General features: G+C 41.1%; 1 long non-coding RNA gene across 2 annotated transcripts in view; it reads left to right on the top strand.

The window, feature by feature from the left end:
* LOC142827761 (uncharacterized) overlaps positions 1–25759 on the top strand; it is a 95662-nt gene that overhangs the window by 57119 nt on the left and 12784 nt on the right. For both annotated transcript variants that reach the window (XR_012902493.1, XR_012902492.1), the window contains exon 3: positions 24208–24290. This is a non-coding gene — a long non-coding RNA (uncharacterized LOC142827761). The remainder of the gene's footprint in view (positions 1–24207; positions 24291–25759) is intronic.

Raw genomic sequence — 25759 nt, 5'->3', positions numbered from 1 at the left:
AATCTACTGCAGGTTACTCTCCAGTTAACCATCTTACCCTAAGAGAAGAATCATAGAATCATAGAATACTAGGACTGGAAGGGACCTCGAGAGGTGATCGTGTCCAGTCCCCAGCCCTCATGGCAGGACCAAATACTGTCTAGACCATCCCTGATAGACATTTATCTAACCTACTCTTAAATATCTCTACAGATGGAGATTCCACAACCTCCCTGGGCAATTTATTCCAGTGTTTGACTACCCTGACAGTTAGGAACTTTTTCCTAATGTCCAACCTAAACCTCCCCTGCTGCAGTTTAAGCCCATTGCTTCTTGATCTATCCCCAGATGAACAAGTTGCCAAGATGAACAAGTTTTCTCCCTCCTCCTTATGACACCTTTTTAGATATCTGAAAACTGCTATCATGTCCCCCCTCAATCTTCTCTTTTCTAAACTAAACAAACCTAATTCCTTCAGCCTTCCCTCAAAGGTCATGTTCTCTAGACCTTTAATCATTCTCGTTGCTCTTCTCTGGACCCTCTCCAATTTCTCCACATCTTTCTTGAAATTTGGTGCCCAGAACAGAACACAATACTCCAATTGAGGCCTAACCAGTGCAGAGTAGAGCGGAAGAATGATTTCTCGTGTCTTGCTCACAACACACCTGTTAATGCATCCCAGAATCATGTCTGCTTTCTTTGCAACAGCATCACACTGCTGATTCATATTCAACTTGTGGTCTGCTATAACCCCTAGATCCCTTTCTGCTGTACTCCTTCCCAGACAGTCACTTCCCATTCTGTATATGTGAAACTGATTGTTCCTTCCTAAGTGGAGCACTTTGCATTTGTCTTTATTAAACTTCATCCTATTTACCACAGACCATTTCTCCAATTTGTCCAGGTCATTTTGAATTATGACCCTATCCTGCAGATTAGTCGCAACCCCTTCCAGCTTGGTATCATCTGCAGACTTAATAAGCGTACTGTCTATACCAATATCTAAATCGTTGATGAAGATATTGAACAGAGCCAGTCCCAAAATAGACCCCTGCGGAACCCCACTTGTTATGCCTTTCCAGCAGGATTGTGAACCAATAATAACTACTCTTTGAGTATGGTTTTCCAGCCAGTTACACACCCACCTTATAGTAGCCCCATCTAAGTTGTATTTACCTAGTTTATTGATAAGAATATCATGCGAAACCGTATCAAACGCCTCACTAAAGTCTAGGTATACCACATCCACTGCTTCTCCCTTATCCACAAGACTCGTTATCCTGTTAAAGAAAGCTATCAGATTGGTTTGACATGATTTGTTCTTTACAAATCCATGCTGGCTGTTCCCTATCACCTTGCCACTTTCCAAGTGTTTACAGATGATTTCCTTAATTACTTGCTCCATTATCTTCCCTGGCACAGAAGTTAAACTAACTGGTCTGTAGTTTCCTGGATTGTTCTTATTTCCCTTTTTATAGATGGGCACTATATTTGCCCTTTTCCAGTCCTCTGGAATCTCTCCTGTCTCTCGTGATTTTCCAAAGATGATTGCTAGAGGCTCAGATTCCTCTTCTATCAGCTCCTTGAGTATTCTAGGATGCATTTCATCAGGCCCTGGTGACTTGCAGGCATCTAACTTTTCTAGGTGATTTTTAACTTGTTCTTTTTTTAAATTTTACCTTCTAAAACTACCCCATTCCCACTAACATTCACTATGTTAGGTGTTCCTTCAGACTTCTCAGTGAAGACTGAAACAAAGAAGTCATTGAGCATCTCTGCCATTTCCAAGTTTCCTGTTTCTGTTGCTCCTTCCTCACTGACCAGTGGGCCTACCCTGTCTTTGGTCTTCCTCTTCCTTCTAATGTATTTATAAAAAGTCTTCTTGTTTCCCTTTATTCCCGTAGCAAGTTTGAGCTCATTCTGTGCCTCTGCCTTTCTCATCTTGCCCCTGCATTCCTGTGCTGTTTCCCTATATTCAGTAAGAGTAAGGTAAAGTGACAGGAGAGTTTCTCCCACCAACCCCGCGCGATATAGACCCCACAGTAATTCAACCTAAGGTATGTTGACTACATCTACGTTGTTCACATAGTTGGAGTTGCGTAGTTTTGTCGACTTTCTGTATGTTGTAAGTGTCTGACACTTAGGCTAGGTCTACACTGCAATGTTAAATCAGAAAAAGAAACGTAATTTGCGATACAGAAATTGCATATCTTTTTCTGATTTACTTTTGAAAGAGGCTCTTTCAAAATTTGGTGCTTCTACACAGCACCAAATGTCAAAAAAGTGCTCTTTTGACACATTCCTTATTCCTCGTAGAATGGACGCAGTGTTTCTTTTTTGGGATACGTCTGGTATTCCAAAAAAGCAATGCAGTCTACACGTAGCCTTAGCTTTGCATGTCATCTGGGTGTTGAATATAATGGCTCAGCCAGTTAATATCGTTGTTCAGTCCATGGGTAAATGTGTCAAATTTGCATATGAAGACCAGTTTCACAGTCTTGCTCTTTAGTTGGTTCCTGAAATTACTTTGCAAAATAATGGCAACTTTTAAAATCATTAATGAGTGTCCAGGCAGGTTAAAATGTTCCCCAACAGGACTTCTATACAACCCACTCTATTAGCCTCATTTAGTACGGATATTGTAATTGACAGGGTTTTTTTCTCCACCCACCTCTTTCCCTCTCTTTCTGCTTTAAATTTTGGGTTTCTATATATCCTTCTATATATCAGTCTCTAAGGTGTTACAGGACCACTCGTTTTTTAAGTATTGTTAAGTTACAGACTAACATGGCCACCCCTTTGAGACTTTCTGTAGCAGTGCAGAGATAGACTTAAAGACTGCAGTAATCTGGGACACATTACAACAACCTCTAGGCTGCTCTAACCTGCACAGGAGACAGGACTAGGACAGAAAATAAGAAATAATAATCAGCTCCCTGATGGTCCCTCTTTCAGTTGGGAATAATTACAGGGAGCAAGGTCAATGTCTTCTATAACTTAGTTATGAAAGAAACACAGAGCTAAATACACACTTGGCTACTAAATTACTGAAACCAAGGCTTGAACTGAAGTAAAGAAATGATGGCGTACTTCTCCCTCAAATGCCTTTTCTTTTTTTCGCAACCTAAATTGATTTTTTAAAATTACTAGAGAACCGAAAAATGCATGATTTGAACGGTTCTTGTGTTAAAGGTACTATTTAATAAGCCTTCAGTTGCTGAGACTGTAATGCAGGAACAATCCAATAAAGTGCACAGAGCAAGGTTTTATCTATACTGATTTTTAAAGTCAATTAAAATTGGTTGTCTAGAAAGATGCTAGTATGGTTGAAATCTCAGTGCAGAAAAGGTCTTTGTTAGATGATTTCTGCACTGTGCTCCCAGCAACTGAAATCTTTAATATATATATATATATATATATATATATATATATATATATATATATATATATATATATTATGGACAAAGTTTTGGTTTTTTTTTAATGGAATAATTTAACAATTCATTAAGGCTTTGTCTACACTGAAGGTTTTTTGTGCAAGAAGCTTTTTGCGGAAGAGATCTTCCACAAAAACTTCTTGCGCAAATGTGCGTCCATACCTCAAAAGCACATCGCAAAAGAGATGTGCTTTTGCACAAGAGAGCGTCCACATTGCATGGACAGTCTTGCACTAGAAAGTTCTGATTGCCATTCACAGAATGGCCATCAGAGCACCTGTGCTTTTTGTGATAGGCTCTTTTTTGCACCCCTGTTGAGAGTCCACACCCACCTTTGTGTACAAGAACTCTTGCACAAAAAGGAGTTATGCCTTGTAGAAGCCCTATGTTCTGTTGATTGACTGTAGATTTTCTCGTGCAAAAATGCACTAGAGGTGTGAACGCTCCACCGGTTTTTGCGCAAAAACGGCTGGTTTTGTGCCAAAACCCAGTAGTGTAGACATAGCCTAAATGTCTATTTTTTTTCCATTGGGCAGCATATGACATTTAAAGTGATATGTTGCAAAATTAACAAATGATACAAATATATCTACTCTCAGAGTTCCTGCTGCCTGCTAAAGGTTTGGCATCCTTAAAGGTGGGCACATTTCCACCTTCCCCATTTTGGAGATTAGTAGAAATGTCAAAGCATTGAGTTTTGTTCATTTTGTAGTACTGAGCTGTGATAGTTGGACTTAGCATTGGTCTGTAACCATGTAATATTTATCTGAATGCATGCACTTCCTCAAGAGGCTCCAGATTATTTTCAATGGTTTTCCTGGATCCGAGTGGGTACAAATAAGGACAAAAACACATAATCCACAGAAGTGGGCCTGACATCTGTCAGGCACACTGACCAGGGTAGTGGGTATTTCCACAAGAAACTATCACCAGCAGGGAAGGTGAAAAAGAAGAACCGATGTTCAAAGGGGTAGGTGATGGAGGGAGAGAGGATGGGTAATGGTGGTATCTGTAAACTTGGATAGTTTTGATTAACAGAAGATATGTGATACTCATTTTAACTGAAAAATAAACCTGAGTTGTCCTATTGACTTCAGTGGAACTAGTCAGGGTGCCTACATTTAAGATTTGGTCCTCTTTATGCATTTTTCATACTTTTAGGTGTACATTCCATTGTGAGTTATTTTATATGACTTAGGGGACTCTTTTACTGTACATGTAATGTACTGGTGATTGTGCATTACAGGGCCTCCTTCCAAGACTGTTTCATGCCCAGCCACAGAGTTTTAGCTCAGGCTGTACTAGCTCAAATTTTCAGTTCTGGAGGTCTGCAGTTTAATTCCCAGTTTGTCAGCCAAGATGGTAGCAGTCACACATGCTTCATAGGTAGATCTGAGTAATTATAGGTCAGCATGCTTTATATATGTGAGTCAATGTCTTATTGCCTTTGTAATGTAGAGCTAGAAGCAGGACAGGAATTATTCAAAGGCAAAAAGAATGTTCAGTTTGAGAATAATATCTGATTAGAGGAAATGTGGGGAAGATTTATTCCATATTCCCCTGGTTTGTGAATATGAAACTCACTTCCTCTGATTCATCAAAATTCTATTTGGCTGTTCTCCTGTCAGGCCAGGTCTTAACTCCCCACTAAGCCTCGTTGCCAGCAAAAGAGCCACCAAGTCATCTTACCCAGCTACCCTAGGATTCCTTTGGCATAGATGGCATATCCATAGATGGCATAAACTTGGTGTTTATGACTGTAAATAAAAAAGGCCCATTTGTGATTTTGTCTACACCAATGAGGCTTCAATGGAATCAATCATGATTTATAAGTTTCTCACTTGTTCCCTTCCACTCTCTTTGTGGAAAGAAAAAATACAATCATGCCTTTTTGTACTCCTGCATGGTTTGATATGAAATATGAACATTGCCACAAAATTTCACATTAAAACAAAAAAGTCCAAGCTGTGAAATCACTCGAAGTCAAGTAGAGAAATAGTTCGTAAGAAATTTTACTTAAAAATCCATGTCGTTACTTCTGCATATGATTACAAGAAATCCGTCTTCTGATATCAGCTGTGTTTCCACAGAACTCTGCCTTCCTAATACAGGAGGCCCCCGACTTGCAACTGCCCAAGTTCCGACCCCCCCTCACTTACAACCATTTTTGTAAGTGCAGAAGGGGCCGGAAACTCCCGACTTACGTCCTCGGCCCACATTTACAATGGCGCCTCGTGCCTACCGTAAATGAGGGTTCGAGTTACAATGCCCCCGACTTGTGATGCTTCTCCTGGAACCAATTTCGTCACAAAGCGGGGGCCTCGTGTATTACCAATGAGGCATTGAACACTATAGGTCAAATTGTGATGCATTATTCTGGTTTAATATCAATTTACCCCATAAGTAATTGGCATTGGTAAGATGTGAATGGAACGGGACACCTTGTGAAATAAGATACTACTCAGTGAGAGCAGCAGGCACCCTGCAGCCCATATCTTGTGGGCCACACATAGAACTCCAATGAGCCACATGTGGATCATTGAGGTTCTATGTAGGACCCACAAGTCATTTTGTTTACTGTTGCCCACATGCTGGATTGCCATTTTCTGCTGGTTTCTGTCCGTGTTGTTTTTTGCCCCTACTAGTATTAAAGTGACACACACGTAAAGCAAGGACATGTGAAATGAGGTGCTTGCTGACTGCACACAACATTAACTGTGAGAGCTGTAATTTCCCTCCATATCCAATCAAAGCGCTGCTACCTTTCATTGGCACAGACCACAAATTCTAGGTAGGCTGTCTTGGTTATGACATATGGCAGCCCACTGAGATGAAGGACCGCTCACTAACCTAGATTGTCCATCACTGCCCTGTATAGATCCACTCATTAATGTAACTACAATAATAATAAACAAGTGGGTTTTGAATGATTGGGTTTTAAATCATGATGGGATTCTGCTCATTATGACATACAAACCATCTGGAGCTTCACTTTTGTGGTTTACAAATTATCCAAAGCCCACATATGGAATTATTACCCCATAATTCAAATGTATCTTACTTATTTTCTGTAGATTGCCTCATGCCATGCTATAGAAGAACATAGCAAAAATGGCTCTTTTAAAATCAGAATCTCTACTGGATCCACTACTTCTCTCACTAACACCAAAGGTAAAATTCAGTTGTTTTTTGTGAGAACAGAATTAAACCTATAATGTCACCGCACATATTTTAGCAGGGACAGTTAAACCAAGTATACCATGTATATGAAGTTGGCCTAAGCAATATGTATTCAGTCATTCTAAGTATATGAAGGATTATTTGGTTCATCTTTAGGCTACTTAGTCTTGTACACACTTTGTCCAGAAATTCCAGATGTCAAATTATATTTGAAGTAACTTTGAAATAATACCAGCAGAATCCAAAAACACACAAAAATCACAACTACTGCTAATAATCCTGAAAAACTAATACTCCTGACAAAATGACGAATTCTGCAGCATGCACTGATGTTTATTTGTTCTGTTTAGATTTATTGATGTGCATAAAAATAATCATAAATAAGGTAATTACAACCCAGAAGTAGCAGCCAAAGTTTGATGCTAAATCACTAATCTCCCACTCCCCACTTTCTTCAAGGTCAGAAACAAACTCCATAAAAAGGATATACTACTGGAAATCAGAGCTTCAAGGCGAGGATCACCAGAGACCAAGGTTTGGCAATGTAGGTCCAGTAAATTCTCTTGAAAAAGAGCAAGCTGGAATCCAAGACAGGCCTTCGTGAGCTTTAAAGGAACTCTAGAGCAGGAGCATATTTTGTATCTTATAAACACTTAGCAACATTTAGCTAATTATACTTTTTTTACATTAGGGCTTTGTGATGACTCAAGCCCCATTCTGCTCATTTGTTTGTGAAAACTAACTTAGGCAAGTCATTTCATGGATACTGCTGTCAGTATGTCATCTCTGACGTGAGTGAGGATGCCAGAAGTAGGCTTGTCCCTAGCCCAAAAAACGATTCTTTGAACAGAAAAATATACCATAGTGGTTCAGAAACACCATGCTTCCTTTCTTATTCTATTGCATTCACTTTTTCATGGTTTGTAAATAGACCTGAGTATACTATTCATAAATAACATACTATAGACAGTGTTTTAGTCCAGGCCTGCTGATTGGGGGGAGGAGGGGGAAGAGGGCAAATTGCTCTGGACTGGTGATTCAAAAGGATGCAAGGCTCTCAGACACCACAAGTGGAGCTTAGAACTCTGGGTCCTTTAAATCGCCACCAGAGCACTAGACGATTGTAAGGACAGGGGAAGGGCGGGACACACTGCAGTATGGTGTGGCTCTGATGTGGGGAGGAGCACTATGGTCTGGGCATCAAAGAGGGTTGACTGCCCCCAGCCCTGTCCATTCTGGGAGCATGGAGCCACTACCCTCCCCCTTGCCCAGATGCCCATTGCCCTCCTGGGAAGCCCCACTGCTGCACATCAGGCTCCGGCTGCCCTGCCAACCTGCATAGCTTCCCACCACCTTACCGTCAGGGTGCCCTTATTCCTCCTTCCCCTCGGCTGCCTGGCTTTTGGCCATCCTTTCCCAACACAATCTATGTGGCCTAGGGGATAGTGTGCTGCCTGGGAAGGACAGAGGCATGGGTTCAAGTCCTAACCCCTCTGGGTTTGGGCTAGAATAGGCAGCCCTGGGGCAGGAGGTATAGCTCTCCACTGGGACTCTCCAGTCCCAGAACATCCATGGTCCTTCCAGACCAAAGAGTCCCAGTTTAGAGTGTCAACCTGTACCTGAGCAATCTCTTCAATAATTATTTAATCAAAGCCAGCTCCCTCGGTTCAGGATGACAAATGATCATTTTCTAACAAAAGAAAGTTGTTGAAAAATTCCTGACCATTTTAGTTCCATGTAACCATTTTCTATATGGGAACCATAAGAGTTAGACAGAAAAGTTGCAGAATATAGAATCCAAAACTGGGGCAAAAACTTTTAGTTCCAAAAACTGGGGCAAATTCTCTACTTGCATCCAAAAGGGTTATGCCCATAAAGTCTCTATGAAGAGCTCCCATTCTGCAACCATTTAAATGAGCATGTGCTTTGGAAGATGAGTAAGAGTTGCAAAATCTAGACTAGAAATCAGAGAAAGTATTAAATGCTGTGACACAAATGCTCTAGAAAACACAATGCCAAATATCAAATGTGTAGATTTCACATACTCTCTATCATATATTTTTTCTGTGCTTTTTCCATCTTTCTTACCCCAAATGTTAAGTTATCTGCTTTGTTTCTCAACTTTTCTGTAGTTATAGGGGCCTGATCTAATATCCATTGAAATCAATGGACACCTTGTCATTAACTTCCATGGCTCAGAATCTAGATGTTCTCCTACTCATACATCTTTTGAGACTCCAACTAGAGCAAGGGTTGACAACCTTTGGCTCTTGACCCATCAGAGTAATCCAGTGGCAGGCCATGAGACAGTCTGCTGATATTCAGGGTAAATCTAGACTACAGGCTTTTGTTGACAGAGGCTTTGTCGACAGTATCAGTTGACAAAACCTCTGTCGACAAAGAGCATCTAAACTACAGCCAGTTCTGTTGACAAAGCAAGCCTTTGGAGGAAGGTTACTTGCGGAGTTCCTCAGGGATCAGTTTTGGGGCCAATTTTATTTAATCTTTTTATTACTGATCTTGGCACCAAAAGTGGAAGTGTCCTAATAAAATCTGCGGATGACACAAAGTTGGGAGCTATTGCCAATTCAGAAAAGGATCGGGATATCATACAGGAAGATCTGGATGATCTTGTAAATTGGAGTGATAGCAATAGGATGAAATTTAATAGTGAGAAGTGTAAGGTTATGCATTTAGAGATTAATAACAAGAATTTTAGTTATAAGCTGGGGACACATCAGTTGGAAGTAACGGAGGAGGAGAAGGACCTCGGAGTCCTGGTTGATTATAGAATGACTATGAGCTGCCATTGTGACATGGCCGTGAAAAAGGCTAATACGATCTTGGGATGTATTTCCAGGCGAGGTATTTCCAGTAGGGATAAGGAGGTGTTTGTGCCATTATACAAGGCATTGGTGAGACCCCATTTGGAATACTGTGTGCAGTTCTGGTCTCCCATGTTTAAGAAGGATGAATTCAAACTGGAGCAGGTACAAAGAAGGGCCACTAGGATGATCCAAGGAATGGAAAACCTGTCTTATGAAAGGAGACTCAAGGAGCTTGGCTTGTTTACTTTAACCAAAAGAAGGCTGAGGGGAGACATGATTGCACTTTTTAAATATATTAGAGGGATAAATACCAGGGAGGGAGAGGAATTATTTAAGTTTAATACCAATGTGGACACAAGAACAAATGGATATAAGCTGGCTAGTAGGAAGTTTAGACTTGAGATTAGACGAAGGTTTCTAACCATTAGAGGAGTGAGGTTCTGGAACGGCCTTCCCAAGGGAAGTAGTGGGGGCAAAAGATCTATCTGGTTTCAAGATTAAACTAGATGGGTTTATGAAGGGGATGGTTTGATGAGATAACATGATCTTGGTAACTAATTGACCATTCATTATCAGTGGGAAATAGGTCAATGGAGGGATGATAGGAGTTACTATAGAGAACTTTCTGGGTGTCTGGCTGATGAGTCTTTCCCACATGCTCAGGGTTTAGCTGATCGCCATATTTGGGGTCGGGAAGGAATTTTCCTCCAGGGTAGATTGGCAGAGGCCCTGGAGGTTTTTCGCCTTCCTCTGTAGCATGGGGTACAGATCACAGCTGGAGGATTCTCTGCATCTTGGGGTCTTCAAAGTATTTGAAGGCTTCAATATCTGAGATATAGGTTAGAGGATTATTCTAGGAGGGATGGGTGAGATTTTGTGGCCTGCATTGTGCAGGGGGTCAGACTAGATGATCATAATGGTCCCTTCTGACCTTAAAGTCTATGAGTCTATGAGTCTCTTTTCTGACAGAGAGCCTAGACATTCTCTTTTGAAAAATCACAGTGTGGATGCAATAGTGCCTTTTGTTGACAGAACTCTGTCGACAAAAGGCATTATTCCTTATAGAATGAGATTTACCACCATCGACAAAACTGCCGCATTCTGTCGACTTACTGTCGACAGAACTTGGCGGTAGTGTAGATGCAGGCATAGTTTTGTCAATAAAAGTCTACTTTTGTCGACAAAACCCTGTAGTCTAGACACACCCTAAAAGTGTCCATAAGTACAGACCCCCCACAACTCTTTCAATGGCTGTGTTTCACCATTTCCGACCAATGGAAGCTGCAGGAAGTGGTGCGGGCTACAGGGATGTGTTGGCCACTGCTTCCCAAAGCTCTCATTGGCGGGCAATGGTGCACAACAGCCACTGAGAGCTGTGGAAGGCTGTGCCTGCAGGCTCTTGACATTAGCAAACTCTCTCATTGCACGCCAGAGAGCCAAAGGTTGCTGACCCCTAAGCTAGAGTAATAAGCACCAGTTTTGACTCTCTCACGAGTTAATGTCAACAATATTGTCTAAATGAATGGAAATATTTGCCATACAAGCCCGCCATTCCTTCTTGTTCATGAAAGTGATGTCTGCCAAGTTATCTATAACATGGTTACGGAACCCACAGAACTTAAACAAATACTGGAATCCCACAGGAAACTGACTACCTTGATGAGTGTGTCATAAGTCACTCAAGAGGAGGCCATTTTCACTCAAACATTTCTGTGTGTAAACATACAATATGCTATAACTGAATTAATGTTGCGAACCCCAAGTCAGGTGCAGTGACTGATCTAAGGTTCAGCACCAATAGTCATCTATGTATCATCTGCCTATTTCTATAGGAAAGGGCCAGGCCCAGGAGCCAGATGCGGCCCCCAGTTTGACTAGATTCGGCCCCTGAGGCTCAGGACTCCTCCCCCCAACAGCATTGGGGAGCCCACATTGGTGCTCCAACCCTCTCCCCCCACCTCCACTTCCCCACTATGGGGTGGAGCAAACAAAATCTACTAGGCTTCTCACTTGTGTGCAACCTCTGACTGATTTTTCTATGGATCAGCAACCCGCACCCCTGCTATAGGACATATCCAAGCTATACAACAGCCCTTTCTTAGATGACTTATATGAAGTTAGTCTCATACTAATGTTTTGAAGAATATAATCTTTTGCTGTAATATGTCATGCTTAGACCTCATTCTCAGGTTAAAACTGTTCCCAGTCTATAAGCACTTGCATTTCTCTCTATTCTGAAAGAAGTTTTGACTCCCACCTGGGGTAATTACACAAGTGCTTTTCTTACCTCTGCAAATGTCAAGTCACTCTAGACTTTATATCCAAGTCTCCTTAGGTTCCCTTTGCTGGAACATTACCCAAACATGTGGTTGCATTTAGTGGTTTCAGCATATGAGGCTTAGGGTAAGGTGTGGAGACAAAATACTCAGTTCAGCTCAGTCACCTACAAAATAATTTTTTCACTTGAGTCACATATTTCAGAAGAATTTCGCTAGACTTGAATTGAAGGAGCCTTGTACCATCACTTAATATACACTAGATCAGTGAGTCTTAACCTTTTCCACATTGTGACCTTGTGTTAAAACAGAAAAAAAATGTCTGACTCCCTGGCCATATGTTTTGGACCATCTCTCTTATCTAGCCAAAAAGAAAGGGAGGGTGTTTGTGCCCCCCAAATTTCTGCAGTAAATTTGACTTCTCATTGCTAAAAATGCCAGTGAAATTCCTAGTAAAAGTTGTAAACAAAAATACACAGCAGCCATTTTCCGATTTGACATAAGCTGACTACTTTTTTGTAAACACTTAAGGCACCAAACCACTTAATGCCTCTTAAATAACTTGCACAGTTTCATTGTGGAAAGAAATATTCCTTCCATTAGAGGCATGTTAAGCAAGCTACTGAAAATTCTTTTTTTCTAATTATCTAATTTTATTTTGCCCTCTAGTAACTTACTAAATGGAGCTGAAGTTGGCTGGGGTGGGGGGAGCTCTTGAGTTTAGACATCATTTACCATGTTTAAGGCTGAAGTACGTTTTTACAGCTGGTCATAAACCAAATCAATGGAAATGTTGACGCAGCTTTAGTTATATCAATCCTAACAGGTGTGTCTATAAAAGAAACACCTCTGTACAGCACTCAAACAGGTTCCAAGCAGTGTGTTATAACGAGGGAGCAGGGTATAATAACTAATTAGATTTTTGTTATTTCACTAAACCGGAAGACAGGTTCTTCCAGTTCCTCTTGATTACATTTTCACATGTAAGCCTTATAAGAACACTGATTTACATGCTAAAATCAATGTATCTCACCTACACACTTCTGATATATCTCAGGGTAAAGCAAAAAAAAAAAAAAAGTGTCAATCCAAAAAAGGAGTTGCCTATTTTATTTTAATCATTATATATAAACATAAGTGCAGACCCAGATTTAGGGGAAGATGATCTATGGATACATCTACACAGCAGCGCTATTTTGAGATAACAGACGTTATCCCGAAATAGCGTTCTGTGTGTCTTAACAGCAAGCCCGTTATTTTGAAATACATTCAAAATAACAGGCTTGTTATTCCAATATCGTGTAAACCTCATTGCGTAAGGATTAAGAGACTCGTCAGAATAGAATTCTATTTCGAAATTAGCACTGTTTAGATAGCCTATCTCAAAATAAGCTATGCAATTTGAGTAGCTCAGATTGCATAGCTTATTTTGAGCTACCCGCTACTGTGTAGAGGCCCTGTCTCTCCCCCACCCCCAGGCCAATTAGGGCCTAGAGGAGGAAGGAAGTGCACAAAGTTTCCTCCGCCCTTCCAGGAGCACACAGCGCTTTGAAGTGCCACACGCTGCTGGCAGGGTGGGAGGAGACTTTACACGCTTCCCCACCTCCAAGCCCTGATGAGCCTGGGGGCAGGAAGAGTGCACAAAGTTTCCTCTAGCCAACCCCCATCCTGCGAGGAGTACAAGTCACCTAGAAGTGCCATGCGCTCTTGGCAGAGTGGTAGGAGGCTTTGCATGCTGCCCCGCCCCCTGGCTGTGATTGGCCTGGGGGTAGGGGAGCACAGGAAGTTTCCTCCCACAGTGGGAGTGTCATGGTTGCTTAGAGGGAAAGGGGGGCAAAGGGGCTCCTCCACCCCCAGACCAATCATGGTCTGTGGGCGGGGAAGCCCAGAAGCACCCTGACCCTGCCCCCTTCTGTTTGAGGCCACTCCCCTTCCAGTAGGGCCTGGGACCACTTCAAACATTTTTCAAATTTTAAAACTTTTTGCCTACCCTTGGTGTAGATGTACCCTAAGAGACATCTTGGTGTGCCAGGCTTGTGGAGTGCTGGGCTTGAAGTGCTGTTTTTGTTGCTAGCAACAAAAGGATGAAATAGAATGTTTGAAGTAAAATGTATTCAGGTATGTGGATTCATTTTTCACTAACCTTCTAAAATGTTCTGGACCTTTCAAGAATTTCATGAAATCTTGTAGAGTTTCTGAGATCTTTACATTTTCCTTCAACTTCCTAGAATGTTGTCAGCCATGCCCTTGCCGGTATATGAGGAGTGGGCATTGCCAGTTAGTCAGTACTGGTACATCTACACGGTAGCACATACCTTGAAATAATCTATGCAGTTTGAGTGATGCAAATTGCATAGCTTATTTTGAAATAAGCTGACTACACAGTGCTAATTTCAAAATAAAACACTATTTTGGTATCTTCCTTAATCTTCCTGCAATGGGATTTATAGAAAGCCGGAATAAGAAGCCTGTTATTTCAAATGCATTTCAAAACAACAGGTGTGCTGTTAAGGCACGTAGAATGCTATTTCAGGATAACGGATGTGTAGACATACCTTGAGAGATAAGAACAAAGTGAAGTAAAGTGAGAGTCCAGCTGCAGTTTTGTAAACTTTGTTTTATTGTGTAACTGTGAAAGTGTACTTATATTTTAAGACTTGAAGAGTATAAGTAGTAACTAATAAAGGAAATTACTAATGAGATGCCAGAGATATCAAACCCTATCAGCACAACAATATAAAAGAAATACTGTTAGGGTATGTCTACACTACCCTCCTAATTCGAAATAGGAGGGTAATGTAGTCATATCGCAATTGCAAATGAAGCCCGGGATTTGAATTTCCCGGGCTTCATTTGCATAAAGCCGGCCGGCGCCATTTTTAAATGCCGGCAGTTCGAACCCCGTGCCGCGCGGCTACACGCGGCACGGAGTAGCTAGTTCGGATTAGGCTTCCTAATCCGAACTAGCTGTACTCCTCGTGGAATGAGGAGTACAGCTAGTTCGGATTAGGAAGCCTAATCCGAACTAGCTACTCCGTGCCGCGTGTAGCCGCGCGGCACGGGGTTCGAACTGTCGGCATTTAAAAATGGCGCCGGCCGGCTTTATGCAAATGAAGCCCGGGAAATTCAAATCCCGGGCTTCATTTGCAATTGCGGTATGACTACATTACCCTCCTATTTCGAATTAGGAGGGTAGTGTAGACATACCCTTACTTCTTTTACCATGCTTAACACATAATATTTGATGACTTCCCAAGGCTGTGGAACATAGACTTTTGCTCTCCCTAATGCTCTCTGTTTTATTCTGTAGAAAATAAAAGATGCCCCTGAAAAAGCCTTCAAGAGCTAAGCAGAAGAAGTGAAAAGCTCAATTGCAGTCTAGTTTGCAGCAAGGAACAAGGGGCAAATATGATGGGAAAGTAGTTGAGATATGAAGTGGTAAAACATGAAATTGCTATTACTAAGAAATTAGCAGATTTACTTTTATATAATGGAAAAGAAAAGAAAAGAAAAGAAAAGAAAAGAAAAGAAAAGAAAAGAAAAGAAAAGAAAAGAAAAGAAAAGAAAAGAAAAGAAAAGAAAGTGATGGGGAATTATGGAATTTTCTTAGCAGCATAAGGAGAGTGTTGATAAAAAATGTGTCTCACAAGAAAAGGAGAAAAATTACAAAGAAAAATCTGGTTTACATGAAAAGGAGAGAAATGATAATGAAAAATCAGCCTTGCATGATGATAGAAACAGAGGAGAGAGGAATTGCACAACCCAAATCAATACATCAGTCCCTGCTTTATGGCCAACAACCCTAAACTCTGTTGATATTGATCATATAATTTTGAAGGGCCCAGGAAAAATTGAGGTTGTAATGTTTCCAGTAAATAAGCAGAAGCGTCACTTCTCAAAGATACACTATGAAAAAGTGCTCAAGAATGGTGAGAAACTGAATCTGTGATTTTAAGAAACTGTGTTGGCTCATGCATCTGACGAAGTAGGTCTTGCCCACGAAAGCTTATGCTCCAACACTTCGGTTAGTCTATAAGGAGCCACAGGACTCCTCGCCGCTTTTACTGAAAGTTTTGTTATCTGGTACTTATGGGTAATGGGGGTTGCCGGTTAATCAAATGTACCAGATAACAAAGGCTATTGCGCATCCCCTGCCCTCTACTAGCAGATCCGGCTCTCAATAGCTCAAGGCAGGCTGAGGGGGGAGGAGTACCTGCTGATGTCAGACAGCACCTCACAACAGGTGCCCAAACAGGCAGGATTCAGGTGCACACGCTTGAAGAAGCAGAAATATTGTGGCTGGGGGCAATGACAATTAACAAAGTTTTTCATTTAACAGCGTGCCAGTTAACACACCTTTCACTGTACTGGCATCATTTAGCTGATGCTCTGAAATCACATGAAAAGTCACTGGCCATTTTATGGTGTACTTTAAAAGCTGAATAAATGCAAAGATGCAGAAAACCTGCACATTATTAGTATAGAAACCCAGCATTGGAGGCATGGGCTCTACAGTCTGATCTCAATTACACCATTCTTTGAAAAGAATAATTTGGCTTTCTGGGGCTCATCAGATAAGTTGTCCACTGAATGTAACAGGAATTTCCTTGGTTTGGTAGAACTCCTTGGAAAAAATGATGGTGTCATGCATGAGCATCAACATTGAATAGTTCATAAAGAAGCTCTGGACCATTACTGCAAGAAAACAATTTAACACAAATTGACTTGATGGCACGTTATACTCCAAGTTCCCCAATTCATTCACAATGGAGAGCTCAAGGATATTGTTCCTAAATGTGGATAGCTTTGAGGATTCAACTCACTCTGTCAGCAGTGTTCCCTGTAAGCTGAGCACTTGTGGGGCCACCCAGCTAATTAGCAGAGCACTCACAGCTGGTAGCCTGTGTTTCTATAGGTGGTACCCATCTGCACATGCCTTGGTGCACATAATAAAATGTATTCCGCACATAGATGGAAAAAATTAGGGGGAACACTGGCTGCCAGTCACAGTCATGAGTGGCATTTTATGTGCAAAGGGCCAATTTTTCAAAGGAGACTGATCTCAACCACTAAATTACATTTATAGCTGAAGGTTAATGCAAAATTGAGGCCCTTTTTGAAAATTTGGCTCTGATACTGAATATGGCCAATTTGACATAGTGAGTGTGTGTGTTCATGGGTGTGTGTGTGTGTATTTGAGAGAGAAAGTATGTGCACATTGGCATATGTGCTGGGTTGGCGCTAAACCACATCGTGCCCCAGGCAAGAAACACCTTAGACATTCTCCCATCCATTTGTTAAGCTTTTGAATACCTTGTTTTTATTGTATTTGTAGCTCATTTCAGGGCTTTTATGCATAATTTGCATGCATGATTTATCGCAGTCATAATACAATATACTTGCATGCTAGGCTCAATATCTGTATTTATTTATGCCCTATTTAAGCAAATAAATTTTTTTCCACTAAACGTACACAATCATTTTAACTTTTAGAAACTAAAATGTACTAGCCTGAATAAATTGCTCTGTGCACCAGCATTGGGTGGATCGTTATTAAGGAGTGCTACGGTAGACAATCTTAGAATGTTAACCCTAGCCCTTTAGTTCAAAAGGTGATTTTTCTTGCCTTTACCCTCATGAACAGAAGCATAGGGTGAGAGAGATCCAAAGACTGTCCAATGGCCTTGGCAGTGTCAGTCCAATAGCAAGCAGTGTCAGTCCCTCATCCGCCATTGTCAATAGAAGATACTTTTTATTGAGTCTGAATTTTTTTCCAAATTTTCCATGACAAGAACCAATGGCTTGTTCATGGGGATTCATGACCATGAAAATTAATGCAATTTATTTATAGTTGAAAAATTCTGCTTGGTATCTAGTTGATCTCTCTGCCGGTGTGGAATATTTCAGAGTATCACAGTGCTATTTAGAATCTAATTTGAAATCAGAGAGAGTGCAGGTTCCAAAGCTCCCTTTGACAGATATTCTATAGACTCAGAGATCACTGTTAACTAAGAAATGTTAAGACTAGATCGGATGCAGCCCTTCACTATACGTAGTCAAAGACACCTGGGCAAAGTGAATGCAGAGTGGGTGCAAAATGGTCACAAATCATAATTTACTGTGGGGAGGAGAGGAAGCATTATACATGCATTTTACACAGTTGTATCTTTCTATTTTAGGTGCAAAGAATGTGTAAAAATCAGGCCCATTATGTCCTGCAGTGAAAAGTTGGACCAGACCTTTGAAGTCCTGAGACATTAACCTTTGTAGAAGATGCAAAAGTACTATATGATTTAGCCCATTTCGAACAGCTACTATATTCAGCTGCAAAAACACAGGATAGCTATTTCCTAGAAATGTATGTAATCAGATTCAGGAGAAGAACACAAACCTCCGGGGGGTGGGGAGGGGAAGGAGAGAGGGAGGAACTGCACATGTTCTAGTGGGACAAGATGTTTTCACTTTCTTGGAGACTGCCATGGCGAATTCCAGGTGCCTCTGGACAAGGGAATGTTCAGTTGCAGGCACATTAGTTACGTCTGCCTCTTGTGCTATTCCCATCCAGCTACGAATGCTGTAATTTGTTTTGACATGCCAGAAAGTAGTTTCCTCTCTAAAGTGTTACACAAATGATGCATGAAGCATTGAACATACAAGTGTATTGACATTCTGACACTGTTTATGAGAAGCCTACTCCAGCTTCCAATCCCTCACTGGCAGCTAGATTGCACTTTGTCTTGAGAACTCCATGTTGGGGATCATTCCGAAGTGTGCTTCTTTGAAGGGTGCATTGTAAATGCCTCCCAAAGCTTCCTGATATACCACGGAATTTGTCCTCCACCCCCTGCAATCCTTTCTGCCCTGCACATTCTTCTGACTCTATAAGCCAGGACACAAGGGCTCAGAGGCATGACACCACTTCTTACCTGTTTCTTCTCTGCTAAGGCATCATTTGTCCTCAGAAGAGCAGGGATGGAATAACTCCTGTGCTCTGCCAAGCAAATGGGCTGCAGTTCTGTCTGGCCCATACAGAGGACATCTGTTCTCATTCTTATACTGTGCATCTATGTAATGACCAGGCAGAATGTGGCACTGTTTTAGGAATCTCTCCAATACCGATCTTTCCAAAAATGTCCCCAGTTCTGGGCTGTGTCCAGCCTCTTTAGGCATCATATACCAAGTATCAGGCTAAAGTGAGTTTGTACAGTTGGATTATAAACTGAGCCAATAGAGATGCTGATTTTTAAAAGAACTGGAAACTAGAAGGTTCTTCCCATCAAGGTGTAAAGGGGATTCTCTGAGATCAATAAAGCTGGCATGATGATCCTAAACTACTCCCTTGCAGCCCTCAGAGGAAGAGGTTTGATGAGGCCATCCTCAGGGTAGCACTGGGGGAAAAGATCATTGAACTCTTGCTTACCCTGGGTGGATGGTTCTGAACCAGGAATCTGATGCAGATTTCAGAGTGGGCCACCAAGCAGGGCCAGCATTAGACTCACTGGAGCCCAGAAAGCTGATACCCTGCCACATGGGGCTGAAGCCCAGGCCCTGAGCCCTGCCACCCAGGACTGAAGCTGAAGCACGAACAATGTAGCATTGTGAAGGCCCCTATGGGATAAGGCTCCTGGCAATTTTCCTGCTTGCTACCCCCTGACACCAGCCATGGCTTTTGTATGCAGAGAACCAGTCTTTGTGACACCAGAGGGCTGTGGAGTTTTTATACAGGTTAGGGGAAATGCAGAAAGAAAGGGTTGTAAACCCCTGCCTGAGGCTGCTGGTTGGTTGGGGACTGTGAAAACCAAATTGGAAGCATGAGCAAAAATAAAGGGGCGGCAGGAGCAGGCACAACTTCTCCTCTACTAGAAGCAGAGAAGAGCTCCCCTTTCCCTCCCCCTCCTCTTTGACTAGTACAGCAATCTCCCTCCAGGTGCAATCACTTTCAGGGTTAAGACTTTAGCTCCAGTGTTCAGTATGAGCAGAAACACACCTACCTCTATTGTCCATGTCTTTCAGTCAGGATTGAGCCCAGATTGGCTGGATCCCAGAATATGATGTCTCCACATACAAACTGTAATTATACGTATTCTACCTGCCTGTGCTAGATTGCAATTTAGAAGCTTTAAATTCCATGGCTTCAAAATCCAGAATTACACAAGCAATACAATACAGGATGTTTTGGTACAGTTGCAAAGCACCATGTGCACTGATGGCATTCTAGAAATAAGGGGGAAAACAATCACCTGCAAAGAGAGCACAATAATTAATTAATTAGCACTAATCTTATGCACAGGGTTAATAATTTAGCAATGTGCCTCTGGCTGCTAGATGTGTGTTGGCTGATGCTTTTCTCAACATTGTACCACTTAGGTACTCCCTGGGAACAAGAATAGCTAGACAGAGAGAAGTGTGAGAGATTTTCTTTCCCCCTCGCCTAGTACGATCCCACACAAATTCCAAAATTCCAGAACAGAATATGTTGGCAGCCTCTTATGCCTAAAAATATTTATATTATTTTACATCAAATGTATATATATATATATATAAATATAAAACGCCACTTGACAGTCATATTTTTTGTTGTCTTGACATTATAAAACCCAAAGGAAAAACCCTTTTTAGTGCTGCCAAAATTGATCTGTCTTTGATTCCCATCCCCACCAATGTGCCCAAATGTGTAAGCATTTTTCATAGTGACTAGATAGCAGGGTGTGGAGCATCTGTTCCATTTCGTCTCTTTGTATGTTAGGAGCAAAATGGGTGAGGTAATAGCTTTTATTGGGCCAACCTCTATTGGGGAGAAGTTAGTCCAATAAAAGATATTACCTCACCCACCTTGTCTGTAATAACCTTTGGACTGACACAGCTACACCACCACTGCAAAGAGTAAAAATGAGCAATTTAATGCTTTTAAATCAAGCTCTCCATTTCCTATACCAGAATAGTAAAACCAGGGCTCACAAGCCTCATGCAGTTCTTTTTCAGTTAAAGTGCAACTTGGGGAGTCCCCATATGCCCATCCCTTCTCCATCTACCAGAGTGGGTAGGAGCTCAGGGTTTCTGCCCTGCTGCACAGTGGTGGGGCTAAGGACTTCTGTCAGAGACAAATGGTGCCTACTGAGGGGGGCACAATTTAAAGGTTCATCCTCCCCCCCCCCCACAACTTGATTCATATCTCCTAGGCACATCCACCCTTAGCCTCATCAGTCTTTCCCTGAAATGCCCAGCTGTTTGCCACTGCCTCTCCCTGAAGCTGCAGTTCTCTGCTTGCTGGCTCCAGGAGCTGTAGTGCATGGAGTGGGCCAGATGGTATCATACAACCAGGTGAGGCCAACACACCCTGGCAAAAATCTGGTGTGCCACACAACTCTACTTGTCTCCCCCCCCCCCTACGACTTCTTGCTTCTGCCCAGTGAGGAGAGGTCTCTTATATCTACACTATAGAGTTTTGTCAGAAAAACTGCCATTTTTCTGACAAAACCTGAGTAACATCCACACTGCAATCACGTTCTTTTGGGAAAAAAAATGGAAAGAACAAAGGGGTTTTTCCAGCACAAGTAATCCTCTTTCTATGACGAAGAAGCCTTTTTCCAAAAGAGCTCTTTCAGAAAAAGGCATGTGTGGATGGAAAAGAGGGAGTTATTTCGAAAGAGGAAAGAGGAAAAAGCACAGGTGCCTTAGTGGCCATTCTACCCATAGTAACCACAGCTTACATGTGCGATAGCAGCCATTCAGTGTGGATGCTATCTGTTGAAAAGGCAGATCGCTTTTTCGATGTGCTTTCGCAGTGTGGACGCTTTTTCAGAAGAAGTTTTTTCAGAAGATCTCTTTTGGAAGAAGCTTCTTCCGAAAGAAGCCTGAAGTCAAAACATAGCCTGAGAGCTTCAGCTCCATGGACCATGCCTGCCATAGCACAATGCTTCAGTAGAAGTGGGCTGGAGCTCTGAGACGCTCATCCCACCAGGCTGAAGGTTTGATCCACGGCCGCTCTTATGGGACTGAAGTCCCAAGTCCCACAGGGCTGAAGACATGAGTCCCGCAGGCTCCTTCAGTAGAGATGAAGCCCTAAGTTGAGGCAGGTGTGCCCAGCTCTTGAAATTCTGAAGCTTGTCATATGCAGCTCAAAGGATCGATAAATTTGCCCAGCCTTCGTATGTGTGTTGCATGGTTTCTTTAAAAATCAAGGAGGGGAGAGATTTTAAACATACCACTTGAAATAAAGGCAAGTGTCACATGGCTGTATAGTGTTCTGTATATACAAAATATGAATGAAGTTAGCAAATCTTACACAATTGCTTTGTCTTCTACTGGAAAAAAAACAGGCCTGATCTTTTCACAGAGTAAACATTGTTTCTATCCCAGATATATCTAACAGGATTTATATTTCATCATTCATTTATTTAAAAAAATCGTTTGACATTCACTATTTAATTTTTTCCTGATCTAATTTTTCCTTTGGGTTTTAGACTACTAATAAAAAACAAAACAACAACAGCTCTTCCCCTATAATCATGCTCCCCCTTTTTTTAACGTGTTGGCAGCACTGATCAACATTGATTCATTGAATGGAATAGAATCTGCACACTCTTCAGTAACACTATACAAGCTGCTACTACAAGCAGCTGCAGTTCCAGTTTGCATCTCACTAGGGGTTTCTTGAAAACCCACCCACAACACTCACAGGGATTTCTCCAGGACAAGCTGCAGGTGCTATGGATATTTTCATTTAATATTTATTCTTGCAATTCAGCACATTTGTAATCCATGTGGTAAGCTGTTACTTACATTTCCCCCAGTGGACCACAACCAGATGTTGGAAATAAGAAGTCCAATGGTGATATCGCTTCTTCTCTTCTTCACAATTTGTGCATTAAGATGGTCTTAAAAGAAATCTGCCTTCTCAGGGAAAAAATATGTTTTTATTTAAAGATATTTTGTTGATATTAAACATTAATAAGTATTTCCAGAAATTATGGGCCCCACATATATTATAAGATGCTGTAATTAGCTAAATATCCTCTGTTATATCAGGAAAAAACATACATTTTTCTTGGCATCGTCATCACATTTTTAACTAACAGGCTACAACAAAAAAATCACACAAGGATATTACATGTATTCATAGATGTGTAATTATTCACTTTTTTATTTATGGGCATTTCTATGGCATTCATCACCAAAGTATCTGTATCCAGTGACTGCAATTCTAGTGTATTCTGTAAATATGTCAAAGGTGACTCTAAAAAACCATTGAAATAGAGTTATATACAAACAGCTGCAGTTAAATATAAACCACAGACCTTGCTGTATTTCCAAAAAAGAGGAAGGGAAGAAAACAACTCTTTTAATTAAGGCAGTACTTTGCAGTTTCATAAGATCATCCTAAACTATGCATCATTAAGAACTGTGAGAGTATATTCTGTATATTACTCTGTTATGTATATTTTGTATAGACTCATGTCTAGAGTTTGAGCACCTTCCAGTAGTGAATTAAGTAACTCCAAAGCATAGATCACACTTGAGATACACATTGCCGAGAATGACAAAGCAGGCACGAGACAAAGGGAATATGGTGTAAAGGTCACACAAGCTGCAGAACTATTTACATATTAAATACTTGTACAAATATTTTAAGAATAAAAGACCTAATCCTAAATACAGGTAGCTTTACGCATGTGAGTAGCCCCAGTGACACCAGGAATTGTCCCAAATTCATAGTGATGGGACTATATTGATGGAGTTGGAGAAGCACATAAGAATTAGGATGCTCCTTCAGATTCACAAGACTGAGTGGAAATCTCATAAGACCAACCTTCCTTTCCTTGATGTTCATATTCTTTATATTAGGACACCTATGATGATGATTATCCATATTCCTGATGCTTCAACTGAGAATGGAGTCCCATTGTGTGACACGCTGAACAAACATCAAGAGATAGCCCCCCACCCCATGAGATTAGGCTCATTCTCCTTCCAGTAGGAATTAGACTGGAAAACATGTTTTACATTGGTGATGAAGTAGCCACCAGACAAAGCAGAGCAGGTTAAGTGAGGTCAATTAACCTGATATGCATCTGGCAGGGGAGCTTATCCTAGCAACTTTTCCCACCATCCCCAAATGGCACAGAATTTCCAGCAGTGCTAGGAAAAGTTATATGGTCAGGTATAGTATTCTGGACCCTATCTGACCAGATAGGTAGTATAGGCTTAAAAACATAACAGCTGATACCACTGGGCCCTCACTTTCATGAGAACTTAACTCACACACTGAAAAAACCTTGAGGGCATTGATCATTGAATTGCTCAAGTATATCACCATTACTGAAACACCTGAGCTAAATAAGGTTGTGTTAAGCCCCTGTAAAAATTCAATAGTGTTCATTATACCTCAGAATTTCTCATTTCCTATTTGTGGTGAAGTGCCAGTTGCACAGTGGGTTGTAGTCTGGAACACGTAATGACACTGGTTCAAGGTCAGTTAAAGGATTTTTTTGGTGTTCTTTTTTACAGTTCCAACAAGGTAGTGGCAGTAAAAGGAAAAGCTGAATACATAACAAGACTGTTGAATGAGAAGCATATGTGCTGACAGAGAGGTGAGTTCTATTTGAATGAGACTTTAAATCTGTTTACAGAAGAAACTCAGAAATCAAGGTAGGAGAAGGGTGACAGGAAAGAGCAGTAAGAATAAATGTTGTATAAGAAAAAAAGATATATTAATGTTTTTGACTAATACAGAAAGGACTATTTTGGGTTCAGATTCAGGGTAAAAAGAGTTGTAGGAGTTGGAGAGTTGATGCTTGGTCCTATAGAGCTATAGGATTCTACATAAGCTAGACAAGATGTAAGTTTTTCAAAAGAGGCTAAATGATTTAGATACCTATATCCCATTTTCAAAGGTGACTTAATTCACCTTAATGAGTTTTAATGAGATTCAATGAGATTTAGGCGTCTAAATATGTTGGAAATTTTGACTATCCAATTTTTAAAAATATGAATGAAGAGGACTTGTGAAAAACCCAGTCTAATGGTTACCCAAATACCAGCTGGAAAAGCTAAGGGGACAATGGTATGCCTTACTGGAAATAATGTGAGGTGCTTTACTTTAAACAACATAATAAACAACCAAACAATTCTGTCGTTGCTTGAAATAAGACAGGCGTGCTATCTGGAGATCAAGTTCAGAATTAACAGGGAGACTATTAATTTCTTGTGCTAACTTTCAGAAAACCTCGTGTAGCTATAATGAGAAATGTAAAAGTTATGGAAATATTATAATACCACCTAACTCAGAATCCAGAGGTACTGTTTGTATGTACCATAAACTTACTTTTCCATCTTTGGGCACAGATACAAAACAATGATGAATGATAACAGATTAAAGACTCAAGAAAATATTTGATTAGGTAGGAAAGATTAGATTGAATAATTTGAGATTAGAGCCAACAGATTAAACTATACTACATTATAATACTTTTAATAGGTGATTTTAGACTAAACCAATTACTGTAGATAAGTTGGGTTAGATTCAGTTTTTAGGGAACTCAAATGAATAACCCGTACACCATCATCCAATCTCACTACTCTGCTTTGTTTCCCTCCCATAATACTTGAACTTCTGCATTAGCCTCCAACCTTCACCTGAGTACAGTCCCCTTCCTTTCAGAACCCTTCAGTACTTGAGACTTTTGCTTATATTTCTGCCCTCATTTCCTTTCTCCTGCACCCTGTGCCAAGCAAATTTTGTTTCTTCAGCTCATTTTCCATTTCTGACTTCCCAGATGCTTTTCATGCTATACTGTAATCTTGAAGCAACACCACCACTCCATTCTCTCCCCCTTCTGGGGGTATCAGCAGTTCTCACACCTTGTACCTGCCACCACGGCCAGCTACCGGCCCAAAGTATAGCCCCTTGCCTCAGGAGATAGCTACAGTTTATATAGCCACATTCCTCTGTGGCAAGGTGTGGTACAAGAGGGAAGGGGAGACTTAGAGTCAGGTGGCAGCTGTGATCTGCCCTCTTTCACCTCCCTTGAGTGCTCACCACTTTCTCTGGACTATTTCC

This window comes from Pelodiscus sinensis, chromosome 3, assembly GCF_049634645.1.
Source record: "Pelodiscus sinensis isolate JC-2024 chromosome 3, ASM4963464v1, whole genome shotgun sequence".
In the NCBI taxonomy this organism is placed as follows: Eukaryota; Metazoa; Chordata; order Testudines; family Trionychidae; genus Pelodiscus; species Pelodiscus sinensis.
Note: the sequence above shows the minus strand (reverse complement) of the source record. Positions and strands in the feature narration are given on the sequence as shown.